Genomic DNA, 14,614 nt, shown 5'->3' on the forward strand with positions numbered 1-14,614 from the left:
GGACGTCCGCTTTGGGGTCCTCCCTCGGGACTGATGGTGTACTCCTCTGATATGTCTGGTTCCGCTTTGGGGTCCTCCCTCGGGAACACGTGCGTTGATTTCCGCTTGGGGTCCTCCCTTGGGAATGACGGCGCACATCTCTGATATGATATGGATATATGCTCTGTTCTGTTATGATATCTGTTATATGTTGTATTTGTATACTCTGTATCTGAATTTCATGCAGGAGTGAGCCAGGGGTATGGAGAATTCTCTATAAACCTGGAGCTTATTGAGATTTGTAATCTCACCCCTCTTTGGGGACACATTTTCAGGGGCCCAGATTTCCGGTGAGTCCTCACTAGGCAGGGACACGACACGTGGCTGAGGCAGTTGACAGACCGGATTTTGAGTGGCTGTAGGCTACTACCTTTTTGGAGTGTTTGATGTATTCTAGTATTTTCGCATTTGATGGATCATGATACTGATCCTTTATTTTGTATATGGCCTGTATATGTTTTGTACATGTCTATCAGTTTGATGCATGTACATTTGAGTATTCAGGAACGTTATATGATGATGTAGTATTCAGATAGGTTTATGTTTTGATGGCATGCTGTTAGATTTAGTGGCACGGAGCCATGTTATGCATGCGCCCATGTATGGGTATTTGATTATATTTGGATATCTGGTATTTCTGAATTGATATGTTGTATAAACTGTTTATCAGGAAATGCTTCTGAGTGGGATTGGAAAATCCCCAGTTGTCCGATTTATAGAGGAAACTCTGCCCGATTTTCGTTTACGCCGAGTAAGAATTAAGTTAGAAAAAGAAAAAGTTAGCTCATATTTTTGTAAGTTAAGTCTTCCGCTGTTTCTGTTTGTATCATATGTATGTTAATTGAACCGGCTCGAGACGGGGATGTTACATTTATGGTATCAGAGCAGTTTCTCTAGAAGAGCCTGTGAAATATTGCATGAACTGTTCGGGTTGTGATATTCTTGAGTTTTCTTGGAATACTATGATATGCATGTCTGATCACCGAGTGTGAGCGTAGCTAACTCATTCCTTTGTGTGAAATATGCAGAATTATGGTTCGCCCAAGAAGGACTTCTGATCCTCCTATTGACCCGACCGATCCAATATTAGCAGATTTGGCTAGACCCCGACTTAACCCGCGGGGAAATACTTCACAGCCAGATCCAATGATAATGGCCTTAACTGAGATGCAACAAAATATGGCTGCAGCTAGGCAGCGAGAGCTAGAAGTGATGATGAAAGCAAATCAAGATCTGTTAGAGGCTAATAGGTTGGCCAATCAAGAAATGATGGCAGCAAGCAGAATGGCGAATATTGAAATGATGAGATTACTCTTGGTTGAGGTGAGGGCGGGTGGGCAAGGTCCACAGCCACAGCCTTTGCAACAGCCACAGCCTGAGCCACAACCACAACAGCCTGTTCCTCCTCCTCATAATCCCATTGTTGTGGAGGGTGAAGGAAATAATGATGTGAATGAAGAATCTAGTCACAGGGGTGGTGTGGCACAGCCAGCCACTAATAGAGAGCAAAGAGAAAGAATGCTAAATGCCTTCCGAAAACATGCACCACCAAATTATAAAGGAGGCATTGATCCTATTGCTGCAATTCAGTGGTTAGAAGAATTGGATCGCATTTTTACTGTCATGGAGTGTGATGATCAGCAGAAATTGTTGTATGCTTCTTATATGTTGCAGAATGATGCAGCTGATTGGTGGAGAAATACCCGTCTGCCCTTGGAATGTCAGGGTTATGCTATTACCTGGCCTTTATTTGAAAGGCAATTCTTGCTGAAATACTTTCCGGCTGAAGCACGGATAAGGAAGAAGGGTGAATTTGAAGAACTAAAGCAGGGTCAGATGTCTATTGATGAATACTTGAATAAGTTCAATAAGCTGGCCAAATACTCTCATTTCCAGAGAGCTCCACCTACAGAGGATGACTTGATTTTTAAATTTCATAGAGGATTACATGATAACATCTCTGAAAAACTTGCAGGTGACTCATTTGATACTTTTGCTGCACTTGTTAAAAAGTGTAAAAATATTCAAGAATATTACAGAAGGAAGCATAAGGACCAATCTGCTCCTAATTCTGGTCCTAAAAACACCTCTGGGAATTCTAAAGGAAAAGAGTTGCAGGTTAGACAGTCTGATGGTAAGTTCAAAAAGGCGGGAAATTCTAAGCCTGGAAATATTAAGCCTGCTTCTCTATGTGCTACATGTGGTAAAGTTCATGCAGGGGTTTGCAGAAAAGAGCAAAGACTGTGTTACAAATGTGGCCAACCTGGGCATTTTATTAGGGACTGCCCCTTTAATGGGGGACAGGTTTCTACTATTCAGGCCACTCCGGCTCCTATTTTGGTTGAGGAACCATCTCTACCTCTCCCACCTCCAGTTGCCCGAGTATATGCAGTGACTCAGCAAGAGGCTGAGAGGTCAGCTAGTTTGGTGCGAGGTATGATTTCTATTCGTGATGAAATGCTTAGTGTTTTGTTTGATTCTGGTGCCACGCATTCTTTTATTGCTGATTATGTAGCTGAAGCATTTGGTCTGCATGTGAAAAAAATGAAAACTCCTATGCGTATTGTTACGGCTGTGGGAAGAGTTTTTAATGAAGACTATGTTTGTGAAAATGTGAAATTCAAGTATGAAGGCAGGGAATATTCTGCCGACTTTATTGTCTTGCACCTTGCTTCTGTGAATTTAATTCTGGGGATGGATTGGTTGTCCAAGTACTGTGTGAAGATTGATTGCTGCAGTAAAACCATTTCTGTCTCATCTTATGATGAAGAAAAGGAGTCTCCTTATTTGTCTGTACTTCGGGTGGTAAAGGCCTTGAAGGAAGGAGATTCCGGGTATGTTTTATTGGGAGGTCTGGTTGGCGTTAACAAGGAGCCAATTTCTGTTATTCCGATTGTCTCTGAATTTGAGGATGTCTTTCCGGATGAGATTCCGCACTTTCCTCCAGAGAGGGAAATTGAATTTGCAATTGACTTATTGCCTGGTGTGGGACCTATTTCTCTTGCCCCATACCGAATGTCACCTCTAGAATTATCTGAATTGAAGAAGCAGATTGAAGACCTATCCAGAAAAAATTTTATTAGGCCGAGTGTGTCTCCTTGGGGAGCCCCGGTGATCTTTGTTAGGAAGAAGGATGGGTCTATGAGATTATGTACAGACTACCGGCAGTTGAACAAGGTTACGGTTAAGAATAAGTATCCTTTGCCGCGGATAGATGATTTGTTGGATCAGTTGCGGGGTGCGACTGTATTTTAAAAGTGCACTACCCAAGCAAAAAATAAATTTTGAATTTCTAATAATGAATTTCATTGTAATTAATTCACCATATTTTAAAAATAATTCACTTTATTGATATAAATATCAATATGATTTCATGTCAAATTATTAATCAGTTTACCATGTTGCTAATTTAACAGAAAAATTAAACTTAATTAATTAATGAAAAATAGACATAAGAATGTATTTATAAATTAAATTATATAAGATTAATTTAAACCAAATAAATTAACTACATTTTTTAAGAATGATAAAAATAATATGTGAGTATCTACCAAAAAAGAAAATAATATGAAGTAACAAAGTGTGTCATATAAAATATTTAAATCTTCGTCTAGGATAAATTTTTAATCGTTTTGTAAAATATACTACACCTACCAAAATTAGAAATACATGATCTCAAGTAATTGTATTTATATAACACCTCACAATTTTAAATTAAGTATTTAAGCCATTAAGTGTGTAATCAAGTGATGGATTAGTGAAAATCCTAAAGATTAGGCCAAAATACAAAGAAAGAGCAAAACGGTAATTAGCCAACACGCAACCCTAGGCAGATAAAAATTGAGTAGAAGGTCTCATATGGTAAAAATAACCCTGGAAATGGGTTCAGAACGAAAAATTGAGTGGATAGGCAAGTTTCAGAAAAATCAGTGAATAGTGTTTTTCGCAGGTAAAAATATCGCGTTACGTTTGCACCGTAAAATGTGCCGGTGGAATTTTGAGCTCTAGGTTTCAAATATGAGTTACAAATGGTCTAATGAGTTAGGAAGTATGATTGTTGATGAAATTTGATGAAAGTAAGTCACTTTGGGGAAACGTGTCAACGCCGCGCGCGATAGTTTAAAACAGTATTCTCTCCGAACGAATGGAAGACTCTGAATTCATCTGATCAAGCCTAATTAAAGTGGAATAGTTAATGTTAAAAATTAGAGTTTCTGAATAGGCTTTGAATTTACAGACGTTTAGTGAGAGTTTTGACGCGTTTTGAATCGCGTGAGGTGGCGTGGGACCCACCCCACTTGAAAGTCACTTAAGCCACCTCATCCTCTCCACTATTCATCATCTCCTCACTCCCTCTTCCTAAAACCCGAGCCATCAGCCCCCTTCCCCCCTTCTCCATGAAAAATTTTCTTCTCTCCATTAATCACTCAAATCCAAACCAAATCCAACAAAGTTTAACTTGAAATTTGTTGAAAATTGTCTTCCAAAGCCATTGGTGGCCTTGTTGAGCCGTGAAAGTGAGAGGATTTTGAGATCTTCCCCCTCAAAGGCCGCGGTTCACATTGAAGTTTAGGTGTTCATGGAGTTTTCAAATGCTCCAATGGTGGAGTATACTTAGGAGGAGTCATTTGCCTTGCATTTGGGTGAGTTATTTCAACATTTCAATGGTTGATTTGTGATTTATGTTTATGAACCCTAAAAGAGGGATTTTATGATGTGTTGTGTTAGAGAGCTCAAATGGAAAATGTCTATTAGATGATAATGCCTTAGAATGATGTATTAATGCTAGAAACGCAATGAAAATTTTAGGTGAAATGTGATGATTTTTAACTTAGAATAATTTGATGGTCATGACATGGAATTTTGGAAAAATGTGTTGTGATGTTGATAATAAGTTGTTGTATGATAGAATGATGATATAATGTGATTGGTTGAGTTGAGGAATGGTTGAAAATGGAAAGAAATCCTTTGGGATTCCCTAGGGTATAATTCGGCCATTTTGGAAAAAATTGAGGAATTGATGTTGAAAAATGATTTGGATGATGAATTGTGTAGTTATATGGTGCTTAGATGGGTTGTGTTGTGGTTTGAAAGTGTTTGAATCAATGGGAAAAATGAATTGTGTTTAGAGACCTAAATGAGCCTAAAGTGAAATATTTCGCAAAACGATGCCTAAATATCGTAAAACGGAAAAACGACGATTGAACTAGCCTCTAAACAAACTAAGGGAGTGTTATAAAATGAGAAAGAAAATTTAGAAAAATAAATCCCCAATTAACACCTATATGGCCGAACCTCCAAGGGAAAAAGGGGAGATTTTGCGGTTTTCGCGTTCTGATGTAATCTGACGCGAAAATGACGAACCGGCACTTGAATTGGCCTATTGACAACCTTATGAGACGTAACAAAATGAGAAAGAATTTTTATTAAAATAAATCTCAAATTTACACTTCAATGGCCGAACCATCAAGGGAGGATGGGGAGGATTTTTGTGATTTTGCGTTTTGATGATATTTGACGCGTACTGGTGGATGTACGTAATTGTATAGGTTGCCGTACATTGACTTGAATCCCAAAACTTGAATCTGGGAGTTACCCTTGGTCTTGGACCAAGTGGATTGAGATATGTATTTAGTTCAATGCATGTATAATTGTAAATTAGCATGTATTGTTTGAATTATAAGAGATTGGCAATGTCCTCTGTGTAGGCATTCCGTTGTGTACCAAGTTGAGGGATAAGCTGCTGCGGAGCTAGTGAGGAAATTACTTAAGGTAACCTCTTGGTACTGGGGCTTGTTCCCCTTTTCTGTTCCACCTTGCCAGTTGATGGCAACGGTAGGAAGTGTGTATGAATAGTATAGAACACGTGAGCATGCATGCATTATTGCTATGGGTACTGAGGTACCGAGTCTCTGGCCAGTAGACAGTTTTATTAGCCTTCGTGCAGTTTCAGACTTCCGCTGGATAGGTCTCCAGGAGGGAGTTCCAGTTGACTGCGTGTCATGGTGTGTGATCCGGGTAGGAGCACACTAGGAATGTCTTTGGCGTTTTGGATGGTTTGGGCATCATGGTTGTGGTTTCTGTGAACACACCTTGGATGATACCCATAGGCCTATATATGCCCAGGGCGTACGTGGAATTGGGGTTACCATCCCGTATCGTCGTAGTTTGTATCTTTATATTCCCCATTTCTCTAAATCCCTTGCTATATCCCGTTTTCAAAGTGGTTGTTTTATTCTATTGATATGCATCGAAGTGAACCATTGGGTGGAGTTTTCTCCAGAACCTCTTGGTTACTGAGATATATTCGTATATCTCACCCCGTCTCGGGGCATTTATTTCAGGAGGTAGCAGTGGAGCAGGAGCAGCGGGCAAAAGGCCCGCAGAGTGAGCAGAGGAGTGCTTCATATTTTGCATTTTGTTGGTCGTGTGGCCTAGGCTAGACTTAGGGCATGAACATCTCATATGTATGTAGTATGAGCTTCATTAGCATATTTGTTCATGCCATTTTGCCTAAGTCTAGTAGTTGTGTATTTGGTTATGTTGTCATTTGAATTTAAGTTATAATATTGGAAGAATGTAAGTTGAAGTTGAAGTTTCAAGTTGTAAGTTGTAAAGCAATATTGTAATCGTATTGATGCATGACTATTTATGATGGAAGGGCCTTAGGCCTATTTTAGGGTATGATTACATATATGATGAAAATATGCATGAAAAAGGTGTTAGTGATTGCAACTACTTAAGAATGATTAATATGAACTATATGCCTAATGACTATAAACTGGATTGGGTTGTAAGTGCCCCAAGGCGTTGTTGGTCCTTGTGTGTGCCACCCATTGGATTATTACTGTATTATCCTGTGATTATTAGGTACATTTGAGGTTTAAATGATTTTTACAAATTTGGGATTATTGGAAAAACAAAGAAAACTCTCGCGAATTTTCTGTAGAATTGGCAGATTTTAGGCGAACTTCGGGAGGGCATATCTCCCTCCATAGAGGTCCAATAGGGACGTGCCATACTCCATTTTAAAGTTTGAGATGTCCTCTACCTTGTGTCAAAATTTTAGGAAATTCTGGGTTGATCTTCGGCCTGAAAAAAATGGAGAAACACGGACTGCTCATGTGCCACTGCACCTGAGGCAGATTCTGGACCGAATTTGGGAAATTAATTCCCGCTTCGTTTCTCAGTCAAATTAAACGTGTGATATATCAAAATGAAGTTTGAGATGTATAGTTTGTAGGATAAAAATTTGAGAGCAAATGGATGATTAGATTGAGTGCAGTAAGTCGAGTAATCTGAGTGGTTTGGAGCTGTTTTTGGGGTTGTTTGGCTATTTGCTTATCCAACTTCAAACGGCGATAACCGGAGCTAATGAGCTCCGAATTGAGCATATGATAGCTTGTTCAAAAGGGAATTAAGTAAGACAAAGATATAATCTGAGAAGAGAGTTTGGTTGCGAACGGTTTGGTCGCAGAAAAATTTAGAGTGAAACATGTCCGAATTGGTAAAAACGTAAAGTTTGGAAATTGGCTAAGTGAGTTTATAGGAACTCCTTAGTAACTTATAATAAGTAATATGAGTTATAAAAATAGTTTAAATAAGTCTTCCGCAAGAGTTCACGGTTACGGTCACAATTTTTAATTATTACGCTTTTTATGTTTTAAATGCTCGCGTAATAATTGGAAAAAGTTTATTCGCATTTTTATAAATGAACTGCTGTGATTGTAACTGCGCTTAATATCATAATTAATGTTAACAATACCGGTGTACAACGGGCTGTTACATTTTACACCCTAATCTGAAGTGGATTTGTGGAATGAGGTGTCAAGCAAGATTTTTGTTTCATCAATTTCCTTCCAATTGCATTTAGGGTTTGAATGGTGAGGATAAGAGGTTAGAATATTAGAGTTTCATAGCCATTAGACACTAGTTGGGTAGGAATATATATGAGTCATGGATGGCAATTGGGCTTGGACTATAATGCTAATAGAAAGTTTCTTTCTTTCTTTCTTTCTTTCTTTTTCTTTATTTGTCTTTTTTCTTTTTAATTTTTTTAATTTTTATATTTTTAAAAAATAAAAATGAACTTCATCAGAATATATTCACAATTCACAAGGCATGCTTGGCTCCTTAGGATCATTTCCTCATAGTTGTTAATCTTGATTCAGAAGGTTAAGCTTCGATACCAATTGTTGTGAAAAAAGACTTGAGAAGATGGTTACATCAAGTCTTCAAATAAAAACAACTTCTGCAAAAGCAACTTTAAAACGTAATTTACAGAAATTAAACTACACATACAAAAAGATTGATAATAAACTAGACATTTGATAAAGACCGAATAACTCGTGTGATATAATGAGATATTTTATATCAAATTAAATAGTTTAGCGGAAACTTTAACACTAGCATGGAGTAGATCAAATCAAGCAAGCATGGAATAAATTAAAAGGAAAATAGAAGAGAGAGTTTGTACAGTCAATTTTATACCAGTTCGATCCCAGATTGATTGATTAACTCTTTTGTCCCTATTTTAAATTTATTTTATCATTTTATCTCTCATCTCAGACTATATATTAATATGTCTTTATTTGATTAATGTTTAACCAAACCCTAATTCTTGATAAGTCATTGATGCATGTAAATGAACAATTAACTCAAGTAAATGGCAATCAAATTTTGGTTAAACTTGGACATATTGATATATAACTTATAAAATTAGGTAGATTGGTATATAATTTGAGAAGAGGAACAAAGCAATAATAATTTTTTTTCTTAAAACAAGGGCAAAATTATCCCTCAACCTTCTTGGCCTTAATGTGAAACCTACATCCCGAGCACAACCAAACTTGAGAGTTTTCATTGTCAGACCCAAGTATTCTGCCAAACTGAGATTTTACACTATCAGACCCAAGTGTGCTTTGATAGTCCTAACCTCTCTAAGCTAGTTAGAGGAGCAACTCACTCCATAAGACCTCTCAAAGACATAAACGCACTAAATCACAAGCTAGAAAGTAGAAAGCATTTGCCTCACATGGCTTTACAAGAAAAACGAAAGATTTCTACACTCTTAAGTGCTTTTTCTTTTTTAATCACTATTTCACTACAAGCTAAATGAAATTCTTAGGACCCATTTGTTAGGTATGGGACTTGGAGTCCCACATTGGTTGTATTGGTAACTAATATGGGATTTATAATGCCTTGAACACTCCTACTCTTTGAACTAGTTTTTGGAGTGGTGCACCTTAAGGTTCTTATCAAATGGTATCAAAGTCTTCCCTTATTTGGCTCGGTTGCAATTGAGCGGCGCGGCTGGTGACATTAGCATTGCAGTGTTCGATTGTTTGCCCAGGGTAGTAAAAAGACTAGCGCAAAGCCAGCGCAGCGCAGCGTGGTGGAATGTTAGGACATATTTTGGTCCTTATCTAGCAATGTAAAGGACATATTTCAAAATCAAACTTGTATTTCAGAGTGAGAGAATGCCTTTTGTTGTTCTCTTATTCGTTCAGTTATCCCTTGTTGACCTTTTTTTGAATTTTGCAGAGGATAAGATGATATTTAGTCTTGGAACAAGATAAATGGAAAGGTACTTTCATTATCAAAGAAAGAAAACAATAATAGTGAACAGTAACAATAGCCCATTACAGATGTGATATATATATATCATCTAGCTACCAAACAGAAAAGACAGAAAGTAAACCGTGTGTTTAGGTGCAAACCAAACTAACCAAAACTAACTCAGAAACTAACTCTAACTAACTGACTATTAGTTAAATAAACTAGAAGGCTAATAATGTAATTACAATGGAATAAAATCTATTATATATCACCTCCCCCTCAAGTTGGAAGGTGGATGTCAAGAAGCCCCAACTTGAAGATAAAATCGTGAAAGGAAGCAGGTTGGAGAGCTTTTGTAAACACATCAGCAAGTTGTTTGGCAGTGGGTATAGGCAGCAAATGAATCAAGCCAGCCACAATTTTCTCTCTAGTGACATGGCAATCAAGTTCTATGTTTTTGCTACGCTCATGAAAAGAGGGATTATGAGCTAGATATATTGCAGCCAAGTTATCACAATAAACATTGACAGCTTTAGTCATAGGAACTTGAAGATCATGGAGGAGATAGGAAAGCCATTGAAGCTCACAAGTAACAGTTGCAAGAGCGCGATATTCTGCTTCTGCTGAAGACCTGGAAACCGTGCTTTGCTTCTTAGATTTCCAAGAGATGAGGGAGTCTCCAAGAAATATACAAAACCCAGTGGTAGACTTTCGGGTGTCAGGACATGTGGCCCAATCTGCATCAACAAAACTGGACAGAATCAAGGAACTCTGTGCAGGAAAAAATAAACCTTTTGCTAGTGCAGCTTTCAGGTAGCGAAGGACTCTGCATGCTGCATTGTAGTGAGGCTTTCTTGGATGGCTGACAAACTGACTCAGCTACTGTACTGCAAAGGAGATGTCTGGCCTTGTATTGGTAAAGTATAATAGCTTTCCTACTAAGCGTCTGTATGCAACAGGATCATGAAGCAAGTCACCCTCTTCTTGTCTTAAACGCAGTGAAGACTCCATTGGGGAAGAGGCAGGTTTGGCACCAAGCAATCCATTCTCAGATAACAGCTCAAGAACATATTTTCTTTGATTTAATACCAAGCCATGTTTTGAACGAGCCACTTCCATTCCTAAAAAGAAATGAAGAGGACCTAAGTCCTTAATCTTGAACAAGCTATCCAGATGCTGTTTGATCAAAGAGATTTCTGCAAAATCATTTTCAGCAATGACCATATCATCCACATAGACCAAAACACATGTAAAGGAGCTACCAGCAGCCTTGGTGAACAATGAGTGATCTGCACTTGATTGAGCAAAACCAAGACTTCTAAGCTCACATGTCAGTTTGGCATTCCACTGACGGCTGGCCTGCTTGAGGCCATATAGAGATTTGTGGAGTTTACAAACTTGTTTAGGATTGGGAGGGAGAACTCCTTGAGGAACAGCCATGTAAACATCCTCTGATAAGTCACCATGGAGAAATGCATTATTGATGTCAACTTGTTCAATAAACCAATCTTTGGCAGAGGCAATGGCAAGCAATAACCGAATGGTAATGAGCTTGACCACTGGAGAAAAAGTCTCAAAGTAGTCTACTCCTTCTAATTGATTGTAGCCCTTGGCAACAAGGCGGGCTTTGTAACGAGCAATGGAACCATCAGCCTTATGTTTAACCTTATAAACCCATTTACATCCAATGGGATGCTTCCCTTTTGGAAGATCAACAAAAGACCAGGTCCCATTTCTGTCAAGAGCTTCAAGCTTCTCTTTCATGGTTGAAACCCACTCATTAGATTGCATTGCTTGATTATAAGATGTAGGCTCAACAAAAGAACTAAGGTTATGACAGAGGAAAGTATATGAAGCTGAGCAATTTTTGTAAGAAACAGTAGAAGAAATTGGATGAAGAGTAGAAGAAGGTGTACCTGCAGATGATGTGGAATCAGCTAAAACTGAAGAAATATTACATTGAAAGTCAGCCAAGTGTTGTGGCTGCCTCCTCACTCCTGTAGACCGTCTAAGTCCTTGTGGTAACTGTTGGTTAATGCTTGTGTTAGGTAACTGTCTTTGTCTGGTAGATAAAGACTGGTCCTGATTGGAAGGAAAAGATGATATGGGACTGTCGGGTAACATACGTGATATATGACTGTCAGGTAAGATCTGGTGTGGTGAGATATGGTGTGGATTTGCTGAATGTGAAGTCTGCTCATATATTGTCTTATTACCAAGACCAAGTACGGGTAAGTCATAGGATGTGGTCCCACCGGTTGGAAAGACTATGGGCTTGTCAGAAGATGCAGGTTGGTCATCTGTACAAATATCAGAAAATGGAAAATGTGTTTCATAGAAGACCACATTCCTAGAAAGAAAAACCTCTCTGGAGTTAATATCATATAAGGCATACCCTTTGACAGCATCCTTATGGCCAATGTAAATACATTTTCTAGCTCTTGGATCAAACTTGGAACGATTAACTTTGAGTGTGGAAGCAAAACACAAGCAACCAAAGACTCTAAGATGAATGAGTAATGGTGGTCTTTTATACAACAACTCATAAGGAGATTTATTTTGCAATTGTGCTGAGGAAAGCCTATTTATGATATGTATGGCATGTGAGACACAGTAAGACCAAAGATTTTTAGGAAGATTTCATTGAAAAAGAAGTCCCCTTGCCATGTTTAGAATATGTTGATGCTTCCTCTCCACAACACTATTTTGTTGTGGAGATTCCACACATGATAGTTGATGGATGATCCCTTTCTTATTAAAAAAATCTTGCATCATGAACTCCTGACCATTATCACTCCTAAAAGTCTTTACAGTAACATGAAATTGGTTTTCTATGAGTGAAACAAAAGAATGAATATGTGTTCGGGATTCAGATTTGGTTTTCATCATGATACCCCAAGTAAACCGTGTGTAATCATCCACAATGGTAAGGAAGTAACGATGACCATGAATGGAAGGGGTAGAATATGGTCCCCAAATATCTATATGCACCAAGTCAAAAGCATTGGCAGAAACAGTAGAACTAGAAGGAAAAGGCAACTTTCTTTGCTTTGAGTAATGACACATATCACAAGGTTTATCTATGTTTTTACAAGAAATGAAAGAGTATTGTGTCATCATTGTTTTCATTACAGAAGAAGAACAATGGCCAAAACGTAGGTGCCAAATATCTAATGAAATAGGCTTTACAGAAAAAGAAGTATGAGCAGAAATGGTATTTGAAAAACTGGTATGTGAATCTAAAGATGGACTCCTCTGGTCACAGTCTTGAGTGAGAAGGTATAGTCCTCCCTTGAGCCTAGCTGAACCAATCATCTCCATGGTAGGTAGGTGTTGGATGGTGCATACTTGTTGCTGAAAAATCACACAACAATTAGACTCTTGTGCCAGTTTGGTCACAGATATTAGATTCACATTAAAATCTTCAACAAATAAGACATTAGTCAAAACAAGTGTATCTGAAAAATTCACAACTCAATACAAAAAAAACATAGATGACTATATACTGCAGTATAAACGTAAATCCTGTTTCTTATCATCCAAAATTTAACAAAAAGGTAACCAACCAGCCAATACTACTATCAGTTGTTAGTAAAACTTGCAAGTTTTACATAGCCGTAACATTTTCATTTTTCCTAATTCTTTCTCTCAAACACAAAGACATGACAATTTTATCATAGTGCAAATAGAAACAATACATCCTATGTCATAGAATTGTAAGGTAAACTAAATTCAAGAGTGCTAGCAGCAAGAGACTCAAAAACTTGCTCAGCATACTTGGGATTTTCATTTCACAATATTCCTAATCAACATCATCTTGGTCTTTGTATGCAATCCATAGGTTGCCTTCTCTTTTCCATTCTTGAATTTATAGATTTCAGCCTTCTCCCATCTCTTCTATGACAACAGTAACGGTCCTGTTGTTTTTAGGCATCTAAGCATGAGTTTTTCATAAGCCAACATTTCTGTGAGTTGTTAGTTCTGAATGGGGTAATTCAAGAAAAATTTGGCTTCTCTACAAGGAAAGTGCACTTAAAGGAAAATAAAGTTCAGAGTATAACTGTTAATTGAAAAATTAACATTTAAGATTGTGATGAAATGCATGTAGATGTCCTTGATTTTCTAATCAAAGGATACAACTTTGCACTTTCTCCTCTAAAATACACCCTACTTTTAAAGAGCCAAATCTATTGAGAAAACCAACCATCCTCCTTTATATAGTTTCAGAATCCCATATCTCCCCAATTTTAGAAACTAAAACAAATTAGCATCCTAAATGCAATAGTTAAAGAAAAGAATAAGTAAGATTTGTAAAAGAGAAAACATGCAGGAAGGAAACAAAAACTAGAGATTGATAAGCAATGGCTTTTCACCTAGAAACATATAATATTTTTTAAAAGCTATTAAATGTTCATCAAGCCCTGCTTTCATGGACTAGAGATTGATACACCCATAATCAAAATTATACTAAATTAAATGAGTATGATCATATACCAAGTCAGAATTTTTTTTTTTTCTTTTTTCAAGAAATGTTATCATGACAACATACATCGATTAGATATCTACCATGAACTCAATCTTAATTTAATTAGGTATTGAAAGTTATTGCATTTGGGCATAATAGTACTCCATCATTATAAAAACTGATTGCTGTAAAGTAAACCATATTGATATTAATTAGAACACATATGCTTTCAAATCAGCACTGATAGTCCCAAGCTTTAAAGCAAAGAGGGTAACATGTTTCTTTGTAATATGCTCAATAGCATGGTTTTTTCCACCACTTCCACCCCAGTTTTTCCTCATGCAAAGAATCACTCCATTAGCCAGATTTAGCCACATTTCCACCCATATGGCGGAATAACAATACCATTTTCTCAATCTGCTATATAAATTCATTGCATGGACACTAACTTAATTCTTATATGAAGTCCAAGCTGCAAGTTACTTCTTTTGTAGAGGCACGCTTAGCTTGTAAGATTGCATCAGATGTCAACCTTACCTAAATATTTTTAAT

Source organism: Gastrolobium bilobum, unplaced genomic scaffold, assembly GCF_033153095.1.
Source record: "Gastrolobium bilobum isolate Gb01-03AN ecotype WA unplaced genomic scaffold, APGP_CSIRO_Gbil_v1 utg232133, whole genome shotgun sequence".
Classification (NCBI taxonomy): domain Eukaryota; kingdom Viridiplantae; phylum Streptophyta; class Magnoliopsida; order Fabales; family Fabaceae; genus Gastrolobium; species Gastrolobium bilobum.